Genomic DNA, 12,118 nt, shown 5'->3' with positions numbered 1-12,118 from the left:
AATTTTCTAGGCAGAGGCTTGAGGTGTTCCACATGGGATAATGCTTGTCCTGGCCGGTATTGATTTCAGTGTGGCTCTCTTCTCTCTCCCCCCTCCCTGGCTTGCACTCTTCAGCTGCTGCTACTTTTTTTTTTTTTTTTTTTTTTTGGTGATAAAGACTTGAGCTTGGTATTCCATTTTAACAGTTTGATGAGGGGAGGGGATGCCTCCAAAGCCTTGCCTCCTGGCATTGTCTCCTTTGTTACACCATCCTTAAAGTCAGATAGAGAGCCACTGCTTCTGGCTGTGCTTTCTCTCTGACCTTGTGGATTTTATTCTGCCAGCCGCTTCCAGCCCCAGCAGCAGCCCCTCGTAGGAGGGATTCGGCTAGAAAGCGTGTGGGGAAGGAGGGACGAAGTGGCTTGAAGGCACAGAGGTTTCCAGTTCCCCCGAGGAAGTGAATTCCCTGGGTAAGGAGAGGGTGACGGTTCCGGTGTGCGTGTGTGGTGGGAGGGAGACAAGGCTACCAGACACAGTTGTACAGACCGTTTGACAAGAGTGTGAGATCAAGGGCAGGGATCCAGAGCCCACCCTCTGCTAGCCAAGCACGGTGACCTGATGCCCAGTTGTATCTTCTTGGAAGGCATGCCTTTTTTCCAATGCACACAAAGATGGCCGCCTGGAGAGAGGCAGTAGAAACCCAGAGCCTCCGGGACCCAGAGGAGCACTGCGACAGTGCACTGCCCTAGCTGGGCCCTGGCTGCTCCCCAGGCCATTGGCGGATGACCACGTTAGCCGTATAAAGCCCTTCTTGCAGCCATCCCATGACGTGCATTACTGCCAGCCTAATCAGGGACCCCAGGAAGGCTTCCTGGGACTACTGAGTTAGCATACGCCTCACCCAGCCCGCCTCCTCCATCTCAGAACCCTGCACGTGGCCTGGGCAAGGTGTGCCATCCGTCTCGTCCCTCCTGCCCAGTCCCCCGAAGGACGCGAGCTTTGCTGTCAGCAGACCTAGGTTCAAATCCCAACTTCTTCATAATAAAAATTGGCTTTGGGCGAGTCTCTGAGTCTGTTTCTTCACCCTCAAAACACACCTCCCGCCCCGCCCACCCGCCCCCAGGTTGTGGCGACCACACAGATTAAAATGCCACGGGGTTACACAGATGTTGGTTATAGGTACTTGTCAAGCGTCTGGGCTCCCGGAGTCGTACCTCCCCCTTGGGGTTTCCCAAACCCTGCCGGTAGCCCCTAAACAGACTCACACCAATTAGCACTTGGTTACATCCTGACACATTTCCCTCTCATTGTCTCAAGCGTGTGTTTCCGCTCCACGCCAGGCTGCTGGTGCCTGGCGCAGCTGGGTCACATCTCACACTTGTCCTGGATTCCCCAGAGCCCTGCAGTACACGGAGCTCACAGTGGCTACTCGATAACTCCTTGACTTCCCTAGGCGTTTATTGTTACACAATTTTTAGTCTGTAGCACTTCCCGCCTAGGAAGAGACTTAAATGGGATCTGTAGCTTTGGTTTAGTTCATCCAATCATAGAATATAGAATGTCAGATCTGCAGAGCACCTCAGAGCTCGTCCAGTCCAACCCTCTCATTTTATACACTTGGATGGCAGGCAGTCTCGCAGAGAAGTGCCAAATAGCAGCCACCGAGGTGTTGCATTCCTGATCCCCACCTCCCCGGCCGAGACACCTGAGCCAAGTTAACGAGGGAAGCGCGCCTCGCCCCTCGCCACCAGGCAGCAGGCTGCCCGGCAGGTGCGTCCCAACGGTGAGCCCTGGACCTACAGGTAGCATCGCCCGGAGCTCATTACCAGTGCAGAGTCGCAGTCCCCACCCATATCTTTTGAATCAGAAGCTGCAGGGGTGGAGGCCAGGCAGCCTGCGTGTCCGCAAGCACCCCAGATGCTTCTGACGCTTGGCTTGCTAACCTCCGGGAGATACTGGCTGCAGGGGGGATGGGTGCGAGGCTTAGAGCCAGCCAACCTCTGATTCCAGCTTTACTACCGAGCATGGAGCATCGGTACCCCTGCCCGGAAGGAAAGCAGGAAGCCCCGGGCTTCAACGCACACCAGCTGAGATGGCACACCCAGCACGCAGTAAGCACTTAAGAAACGTTCGCTGAATGTGAATTGCCCCTCGTCTCTGGCGAGGGGCTCGATGGCTGATGGCGAGGCTGATTGGGGGACATGCAGCTTTCATTACTTTCATCAGGAAAAACAAATCTATCAAGTATGTGACCGCCTGCTACTCTGTCCTCTCCGTAGGGAGGAGAAAAGCATCCCGTCCAACTGGGGAGATAACAAGGCAGAGTGCGAAGGCCAAAGCTTTTGAAATCAGGAGGGTCGTGGTCTGAAGGCCTAGCTCCCCCGCTCGCTGGGTGATCCTCACTGCCCTGCCCTGACAACCACCCTCATCCATTCCGCAGATCCCTGGGGAGCTCCCATATGTGCCAGGCAGCGTGCCAGGCGCGGGGAACATGTCAGGGAACACCTTGGGTAAGGTCTCTGTGGCAGATCAAATACCCCACTTGCCCCCCACATCTCCCCGCCTCGCCGCCGTCGGACAGAGCACAGAGCAGAGGAGATGTGCCCACACACGATTCTCCAGTCTCTCTCCTCCCCCTGGCAGCCCCTGAGAAGGGCGGGTGTTCCCTATGGTACCGCCACAAGGTGCTGCATCTCCCCTGTTCCCCTGCCCTGAGTGACCAGGTGGAGGAGGTCTGCACTGACCCACGTGGGACTCGTAGCATGAGAGAGAAACAAGACATTTGGGATTTATGTCCCCGTGGCATGGCCCGCCCTCTCCTGACTAACACAGACGGTGCCCCCGTGAGTCTTGCCCTCAGTGAAGCAAACAACAGGCACACAGTGGAATATTCAGTTACAATTGCAAGAGATGCTATGAGGGAGACATGGGGGTTGCCATCAAAGCATGTGGAAGCAGGGCCTTCTCCGGTCTGGGGGGCGGGGGGGCTGTCCCAGGAAGGCTTCTCTGGAGAAGGGGGAGTTGAGACGTGAGGGATGAACAGGAATTATTTCAGCAAAAACGGACAAGGAGGTCAAGCCCAGGCAGAAGAAACAAGCATGTGCAAAGTCCCTGAGGCAGGATGGTATGTGGCGTGGACAAAGGGACGGGCCAGCAAGGTGGGAGTGCCAGGGACCAGCAGTGGATGAACAAGGCAGTGGGGCTACAGCCGGATCATGGAGGATTTTACAAGCCGTGTTAAGGATTTGGGGTTTTATTGTAAAACGGTACATTGCAGGCGTTTAAAGGGCAGCAACAGCAAATCTTTTTAAAACGCTTTGAGCCTCACTTTCCTCGTCTGTACCATGAACACAAAACCATACATGCTTCAAAGACCTTTGAGAAGGAAATGAAATAACCCCAGTAAAACCTGGTGCCAGGCGCATTGCCAACACAAGGAGCCAGCCCCTTCTCTGTCTGGTTCCCCCCTACATAGAGTTTACATTTAGCAAAATATATGCAGATTCAGACAGATGTGCTGTTTGTGGGGAATTCTGAGATCCCAAATACCTCTGCAATAAAATAATAGCTAACATTCATTAAGCACTTGCTGTATGCCAGGTACTGTCCTACCACAACCTTAAGGGGTAGGTATTGTTATTATTATACCCATTTTACAGATGGGGAAGCTCAACACAGATTGGTTAAGCTACTTGTTAAGGATCCCACAACTGGCCAATAGCAGGGTAGGATTTAAATCAAGCCGCTCTGAGGTCAGAATCTTTACTCTAAATCATTGTACTTCACTGCCCCTTTGAAAGAAGTGGGATTTGGGGGAAACAAAGGGGCCGGCTGGAGCAGCTCTGGCTCACCCAAAGGGGTGGGTGGAAAATCTGACCTAGCTGTGAGGCCGAGCGTACCCTGAAAACCGAGGGTGCCTCACCCCACGTGAGGCCCCTGCCAGCCAGAGGCAGAACCCTGCAGTTGACCCAGGACATCATCCGGGCCCCCCACGATCCTGGGCCAGGGATGGAGCATGTTCTCTAAGTCAGCTTCTGCGTGCCCCTTCTAGAGATGAATCTCTGCTAGTACAGCCCCACAGCCCCCGGGTGCCGGCTCCGTGAGACCCTGGGAGCCACTTGGAGGCATTAGCGGGGGCATCTTCCCGGTGAGGAGGGCCCCATCCAGCCCGGCGCGGTGCTGACTGAGGTGCATGGGTGCGTGCCTCAGGCACATGATGTCGCAGAGCCCTTGGGGAGGGCCGGCCCAGCTGGGCTTCGAGGCGCGAAGGCAGGATGGCCGCCCTGCTCCTGTCACTCTCTGCAGTCAACCAGAAAGTCAGAAAATGTGCTCGGCGATCAGCGAAGCAGATGGCTGAGAATATCATGTGTATACAATATTTATGAAATGTGAGCTGAGCAGAGTTGTGGCTGAGACTCCCGTCCCAGGCAGAGTCATTCAGCCCTGTGTGATGAACAAGATTGTAATTGGGGTAGTTCCAATTTACTAACCATTTGCAAAAGATTACATACCTCTCACATATTATCCTCTCCTAATCTTACTTTAATGAACACTACTCTATCTGGATGTATAATTTCAGGGTGGGGGGGGGGGGTGCGGGGGGAAACAATTTCTAGCCTAGAAGGCAAAGCTGCAGCTAATACATTAACATCCAAATTAGAGAGAGGGAGAGTAATTGTGAGATCTATAGCTAAAGTAATTCCAAGCCCCCCTCCCCTTCCACGCAGTAAAAGACACATAGTGGAGTCGGCTCCAGATATAGCCAGCCACTTGGGGTTCGGGGTTGAGGACTTTCTCTCCAAGATGGCAGCCTTGCCTGGAACCGCCTGCTTCACCTGAAGAGGGGACCCCTTGGCAATGTGTTTCTCAGCTGATCCTCACGGCTGGAAAGGGGCTGTCCTTGTAGAGGACGGAAGCAAGTCAGACTAGTAGAAGAACTTTCAGTACCAGGGAACTCTGGTTGTTGGTAAGCATCCTTCCCTAAAAGCCCAAGGTTGGAGGGGGGTGCGGTCCTTAGGAGTGAGTTAATGAAGCCATCTCTGCCTCAGTGTTGTCACCTGTAAAGTGGGGGCGGGGTGGGATAATAATGCTGCCTGAGTCGCGTCTTGGTGCCACAAGTTTAATTGAGCTCAGCGCTTGTCTGGGTGCAGGGAAAAGCAGGTTTTTACGTGATAGGACTGTTAGGTGATAGGACCAGGATGGGCGGAGGCTCCACGTCCAGAGAACTGGCGAGGCGCTTCCCCTTCCTTCGAATCCCGGGGTGACCCCACTGACTTTCCAGCCTGGGGACCTGGGAAGGGCCTCTGAGTGGCTTCCTGCCCATGGGGCTGGTCCGCCGTTCAACCAACCCTCCCCCCACCCCTTTGCAAGGAGTGGTTTGCACCTGCAGTTTGAGTGACGTTACAGGTAGTGGGAGGCAGCTGCGCCCGGCTTCCACTCCAGAAAGAGGGCTGCAGAGAGCAGGGGCCCGACGCACAGTGCTCTCTCCTGCCCAGAGCTCTGTCCCTGGCCCATGGAGGGGTACAGCCCCCTGCCCCCGTCCTCCCATTCACGGCGGCGGCTTGTGAAAGGTGCAAGGGAGCCGAGGCAGAGATCAGAGAACGCAGCCACTTGGAATCTTGGAAACACCTTTCCGGAACCCCTTTCCTTCTTGCCATCTGCAATGCAGAGCAGGTCTGTTGGGGAGAGGCGCTCAGCTGTGCTCTCCCTGTTCCTAACGACTCATCATGTCCCCGAGGGGGTGGCTGAGGCTGAGGAGGAGAGGGGTACAAAGAACGGCCAAGTGTCCTCCGTCAGAGGCCGGGAGCCCCGTCAGCACCTACCGTGGGTCGGGAGGGGCCCCTCTCCCTGCCACGGATTGGACCGAGGTTCCAAGACTGTGTGGGTCCCCGATGTGAGGCCCCGCCCACACCCCAGACCCTGGGGATGGCAGGGAAGGGTGACGGCCCCAGCCCTGGGACCCCTCTGTTGGAACCCTCTCCCAGCACCTCCCTTTCCTCCCGCCCTGTTCTCCCTGCCACCCTGGCTTCACGGCTTCTCAGAACTGTGTGCCGGGGCTGTTGAAAGATCTTGTCAGTCAGACCTGCCCACTGGTACCCGCACACGTGAGCCCGCTCTTTCCTGAACTCTGAGCCTTTGCTTGCTCTCTGGTCTGCTCTCCCTGTGTTAAACAAACATGTACAGACGCCTGGGCATCAAGAAGCAGCCGGAGTCTCACATGCCGGGAACGTCTTGATGAAATTAATAGCCATGTAAGTCCATGTTGAGAGGAAGGGCACACTGAGCCATAGGTGTGGGGGGCCAGCCCCTGTCCCTTCCAATCCCTCAGTCACCTCAGGAGCCAAGGGCTCCAGGGCCGCCCAGGGGCAGTTTGGACTTGGGGAAAAAAAAATGTTGCCTCTCCTCTCCCCGGCAAGAACCTCGGTATTAATAAACAACAAGGTTGAGCTGGGCCACCTTCCAGACCCCAGACCCTGGTAATTTCACAGGCTTCCTTCATCCCTTAATATCTGACCTTGGATTCTGCCTTTTCACGAGTGTGTCTGCACCTGCCTTGAGAGTACATTAAGGGGGTGGGGTGGGAAGAGGAGAATCCAGGCTAAAATAAATAAAATACGAGCAGAAGGGAGGGAGGGAGGAAGGAGGGAAGGAGGGAGGAGGGCGGTCAGCCCCCAGTGCACTGTGTGCCAAATAACTGCATATATGCGCGAACGTGTGGCCCCACTGCCTTCTTCTCAGAGGTGACAATAGATGAGAATCTGCTCGGGAGTAAGGAGCTTCCTGGGACGGGGGACATCTTTAGTGCTAAGGCCTGGGCTGGCTGGTGGCCCTCGTCCACCCAGTCTTTCTCCCCGCAGCCTGTGCTGTGGAGCCGGGCCTTTGCCTCAGCGAGGCTGGGGGTGGCGTCCAGGAAGCAGCCTGGGGCCGGGCTGCTGGGTCTTGGGTGCGGGGGAGGAAATCACACGAAAAAGAAATCAGACCTTTTTGCTCCTCCTGCTCCTGTGTTTGTACTGCTCCCTCTGCTATCTCTTCCCAGTGGCTTTCATAGTAGCAGTGGGGACGACAGTGACAACCCTAATAGCTGATGCTCACACAGTGCTCGCTCTGTGGCAGGCACCGTTCCAGACGCTGTCCGTGCACTGACTCGTTTAGCCTTCCTGACCGCTCTTTGAGGCAGGTGCCCTCATCGTTGCTGTCGACAGGTGAAGAAACTGAGGATAAAGCAGGTCACATGCACCCGGTGACGCAAAGCTGGCAGTTTCCCCTGCACAGTGCGTCTCTCGGGGCTCAGCTGCAGCCACGACTCTGGGCTCTCGGCCTGGGTTCCTATCAGCACCCAGGGGCATTTGAACCTTGTGTCTTATGGGCACTGGAGGGTTGGGGGAAGCAGGACCATTTGGGCTTTTCTCTCTGGAAGCCACAGCGTCCCCGCGTGCTTCTCCTGTGTCAGAGGCTGAGTGACAGAGCGTGGGCTCATGGCTTTGCAGCCACGGAGACGCTGACGGTGCTGGGACTGCTCAGAGGCCCAGCACCCGCCCCCACCCCCACCCCCTGCCCCGATACTTCCAAGGCTGACCATCCCTCCTCTCTCTCCCAGGACTCCATGGCCGGCTCCTCCACACCATCAGGAAGCACGTGGCCCTGTGGCAGCAATTCTCTGAGCCCGAGAAAGAAGCAAAAGGAATATTTGATCACAAGTGGCTGCTGTCAGCCTGAGTCTCTGAAGTCCCAGGCCGGGTGCTTGTGCCCGCCGGCGGGGAGTCCTGCGAGGCCTCTCCTTCCCATCCACAGCCCTAGCCCGGGACTCTGCAGTCACCTCTGCAAGGGAGGTTGCAGGACACGGTACGTGTTGCTCAGATGGCACCCTTCCTTGGCCAGGAATGTGGTTCCTTCAGCGGAGCGGTGAGCAGTGGGTTCCTGTCTGAAGTTGTGCGGAAATGCCCTCAGAGCCCTCACCACCCGCCTTCCCTGCCGCCTTGTCCTAGCAAGAGAGGAAGGGTGCCTTGGAAAAAGCGAGGCTTTTGGAAGCAGTCAGACCTGGGGTTCAGATTCAGCTCCCGATTACAGCTGGCGGCGGCTTTGGCGAAGTCACCGAACTTGTGTGTGCTTGTTTTAGGGGCCTGGCTTGCTGGGTCTGAGTGGAAACCAGGTACGCAGGGTGCCTGGATGTGTGTCTGGCCTGCAGAAGGAACTTGATAAACAGTAGATATAATTAAGTTGGTTCAGGGAGTTCGGGGAGCAGTGAGGTCCATCCCCCACCTTACAGGAGGTCTATGCCTAGTGTACCCAGGACTAATGTACTGCTGTGATTCTTTAAGGTTCTAGAGACAAGGAAGTTTTGAAACTTCCTGGTGTATCCAAGTCCCTGTTTCAACAGCTGTCCTCTGTGATAATTCGGGTGTTTTTGGTCTAACCTGAGTCCCTCAAGCTGCAACTCCAGTTAATTTTCTTTTGTCTCCTTTTCAGAAGAGACTGAGTGAGAATCACCCAGTTGTCTTCTGATATTTCTTCAGGAGCAGAAAGACTTTTCCCCACCTGTGAAGTACAGAATCCCAGGGCTCACTGGGTCCTAATCCTGTTTCAGAGGTGCAGACAATGGGTCCAGAGGGATCTTACCCAGGGCCTTACCCAGACCCACAAAGCAGAGTCTGTGGCAGGTGCAGGGACGAGAATCCCCCCCCCCCCCCCCCCCCCCACCCCCGGTTCCCTGATCTGACTCCCACTGTTCCACCTCCTGTCATGGCACCTGCTCCCCTTCTCTGAACACCCTGCACTCTAGAACTTTCTTGTTTGCTTTCCTGGATTAAAAAAAAGAGTGAGGATAAAATGAAAGAATAAAAGGACTTTCCAAGGAGGCTAACCGTGCCCCCCATTCAAGGAAGGGATGTGAGCCCCCCGGGTTGCAGGAGCGTTGGGACCCGCCAGGGCGCCAGGGGGTGGACAGTCCGGCATCCCCACTCTCCTCGGCAGGCACCGGCTGCGTCCCATAATCAACACCATTATCTCCGGATAATATTCCCTTCTCTCGGCAATACGGTCCGTGAAAGGAGCCCGACGCAGGGCCGCGTTTCTGGGACTAGGAGAAGGGGGGACGTGGCCTTGATTGCAAATGAAAAATTAAGCCCGCGTGCCTGGCATTCTGGCTGCGTGATTGCGTCCTGCCCGCCGCGTCCCGCCCACTCGGCCGCCCGAAGGGGAGCCGGAGCCATCTACGCGTTCTTTGGCTCGCCTCGCGTTTAGCAAATCTATAATGCATTTAATCTCCGAAAGCCACTGCGCTTGGCTTTAAATGCCTAATTTGCTGTCGAGAGCCCCTGCAATTCTCTCTCCGCGGGCCCGGAACTTGAGGCTTTTGTTTGTCCAATCAGCTGGGCTCCCCAAGCGGTGGAGCGCTCCGAGCTGTGCCCTTAATCCCCTCGGAGGGGGCACGAGATCCCCACACTCCTGTCCTGTCCCCCCACCACGAGTGACTTCTCAAGCAGACTGCCCGGGAGCCCGGGGTCGCCCCCAGCGTTCTGCACCCTCTCCATCCAGCCCGGGCCCTGCCTGCACTGCCAGGATGAGAAGGAACCCGCGGGCGGCAGGAGGGAGACAACCCCTGAGCGGACAATTATCACACGATGGGATCAGTGCCTTAATAGAGGTGTGTACAGAGCAGGAGGGGACTCCGTTTCTCTTGGAAAGCTCATAGAAACTTGCCCACCTCACAGGCAAGTAGATGTTCATTCGGTGGGCAGGCCCAGACAAGGGGCACCTGTTCCGCGCGTGCAGAGGAGGAAAGTATTCTTGTCCTGTGACCTTGAAGGGCCCATGGAGATGTCTTGCAAGAATATGCATACAAAAGAGATAGATGGAGTCAACCATATGTAGTTAGATACAGACACACACAGCTGTATATGCATATATGAGTATATAGTCTTATAATTCTATCACTATTTATATAATTTCTGTACGGTATTCGTTTGCGGTCAGGGCTGCCACAACAAAGTGCCACAGACTGGGTCTCTTAAAAGACCGAAATTTACTTTCTCACGGTATTCTGGAGGCTGGACTGAGATCGAGGTGTGGGCAGGCTGGTTGCTCCTGAGGCCTCTGTCCTCGGTTTGCAGATGGCCGCCTTCTCTCGTGTCCTCGCATGGTCTCCCTCTGCGTGTGTCTGTGTCCTAATCTCCTCATAAGGACACCGGTCATGTTGGACTGGGACCCACCCGCATGACCTCATGTTCAAGGCCCTCTCTCCAAATACAGTCACGTTCCGAGGTATCGGCATTAGGACTTCAATATAGGAACGGAGGAGACAATTCAGGGCATGCCAAATGTGAATCTATATTTATGAATTGATTTATTTAACATTTCTGTCCAGAAGTGTTCCCTAGTGAGTGACCTTTCCGGGAAGTGGCTTGCAGGGAGAGGACAGATCTTGTTCAAATGCACGGGGCAGCGATGATGTGTCTCGCCACCTGAGGGAGGCGAAAGGCTACTTCTCACAACCAACTCTCCGGCCTTTGTATCCAGCTCGGTCGTTCCAGTAGTCCCAGAGGCGACCTCTGTGGTCAGGGAAACTCCGGGCACCCCTCAGTTCAAAGGTCCAGGGAGCCCCCGAAATGCCAGCCACATGGTAGTCTTTCCTAGGAAGGAGGTGTCACCTTGGAAGGGGCTCACCTCCCGTGAAGATGGGAGCTGAAGCCAGATAATTGGGCTTCTTGACTCCTGGAACGCTGGTCTTACATCAGTTAGAACTCTCCTGTTTGCCAGTGACAGACATAAGACTCAAATAGGCTTTAAACCAAGACAGAGTCTTATTGGCATATGTAACCAACAACTCCAGAGGGTAGACCTAGATTTTCAGAAATGGCTGGATTCAGGCAGCACGGTATTTCCACCTACCAGCCCCGTTTCCTTTTATGTCAGCGTCTTAAGGCAGGGCTTCAGCAGTGGCAAGGTGACTGTTCCCAGCTCTGAGCCCACAGCCTGCCAGAGCCAAATCCAATGTCACAGGGAGAGAAAGGAGTTCTCAACAGACTCATTAAAACAATTTTTTTTTAATGTCTTGTGTCTCATTGGATTTGTCTAGGGTCACAGGAACATCTCCCAAACCCGCACTGCAGCCAGGGAAATGATTGACCGATCATTCCAGAGTTACATGACACATAGCCACCCCCCTACTCCCTGGAGCCAGTGACATCCAGAGCAGGGACAGGAGTGATTCCCCGGAGAGAAATTGGGGTTCTTTTTCCCCCAAAGAAGGCCACACAGCTGCCAGTTGGTAAAAGCAAAAGACATCCACTGTAGACTCAGAAGAGGCTTGCGAAACAAAGGCAAAGCAAGGTTGTCCTGGTTGTGCATTTCAGGAATGTTTCTGCTTGAATAGTAGTAGCATTGGGTTTAATTATATTACAAGTTTCCTGCTTCTTACCTAAGCTAATTTTATTTCTGTGGAGTGGACTATTGTTTCTAAGAGCAAGAAATACTTTTCTTAAGCAGATAAAAAAAAAAAGAAGGAGAAGAACAGTGGTTAAGTAAGGCCTAGGGCTCTGGAGTCCTCGCTCTGTCACGGAACAGCCATTGGATGTTGAGCAAGTTACTTAACCTCTCCGAACTTCTTTTCTGTCTACTAACTGGGGTTAATAAAAGCTTCTTCTCATTATGAGCTTTAAATGAGATAGTGTGCGCAAAGCAGTTGGCACGTAGGGCTGGCTCAGTAAATATTAGCCGTTATTTTTAAGAGAAAGCCTATCACAGAAGTCACGGACTCACTGTGTGGGACCTGACAGAATGTTTAGTATAACCACACCATGGGTTAGTGGAGAAAGCTATAGCTAAAAGAGGTTCAGTAGCAACTTCTAGGTCCCACAGCTCTCGAGGCACGGAGGTGGGTTGGAGTCTGGGCCTCCCCATCCCCAGTGGAGCTGGCGACCCCATATGGTAGCCACTCTCCTCCACCAATCCAGGACAGTGACCCCATTCCCGGGATGCGGAGGCCAGCAACCTGAGTCTCCTAGGGCATCTACCTGTCTGAGGAGGGAGCTGAATCTTTGCCCTTGCAGACACTCTCTTATGGGGAGGGGAGAGTCCTCGTGCCTGAGATCCAGAGGCTTGGCCGCTGTGTATGTACGTGTGTGTGTTTGCACGTGTATGT

The sequence above is a fragment of the Herpailurus yagouaroundi genome, unplaced genomic scaffold, assembly GCF_014898765.1.
Source record: "Herpailurus yagouaroundi ecotype Mexico unplaced genomic scaffold, PumYag 161, whole genome shotgun sequence".
Lineage (NCBI taxonomy): Eukaryota > Metazoa > Chordata > Mammalia > Carnivora > Felidae > Herpailurus > Herpailurus yagouaroundi.
The sequence above is the reverse complement of the archived record's forward strand: the minus strand, read 5'-3'. Positions refer to the sequence as shown.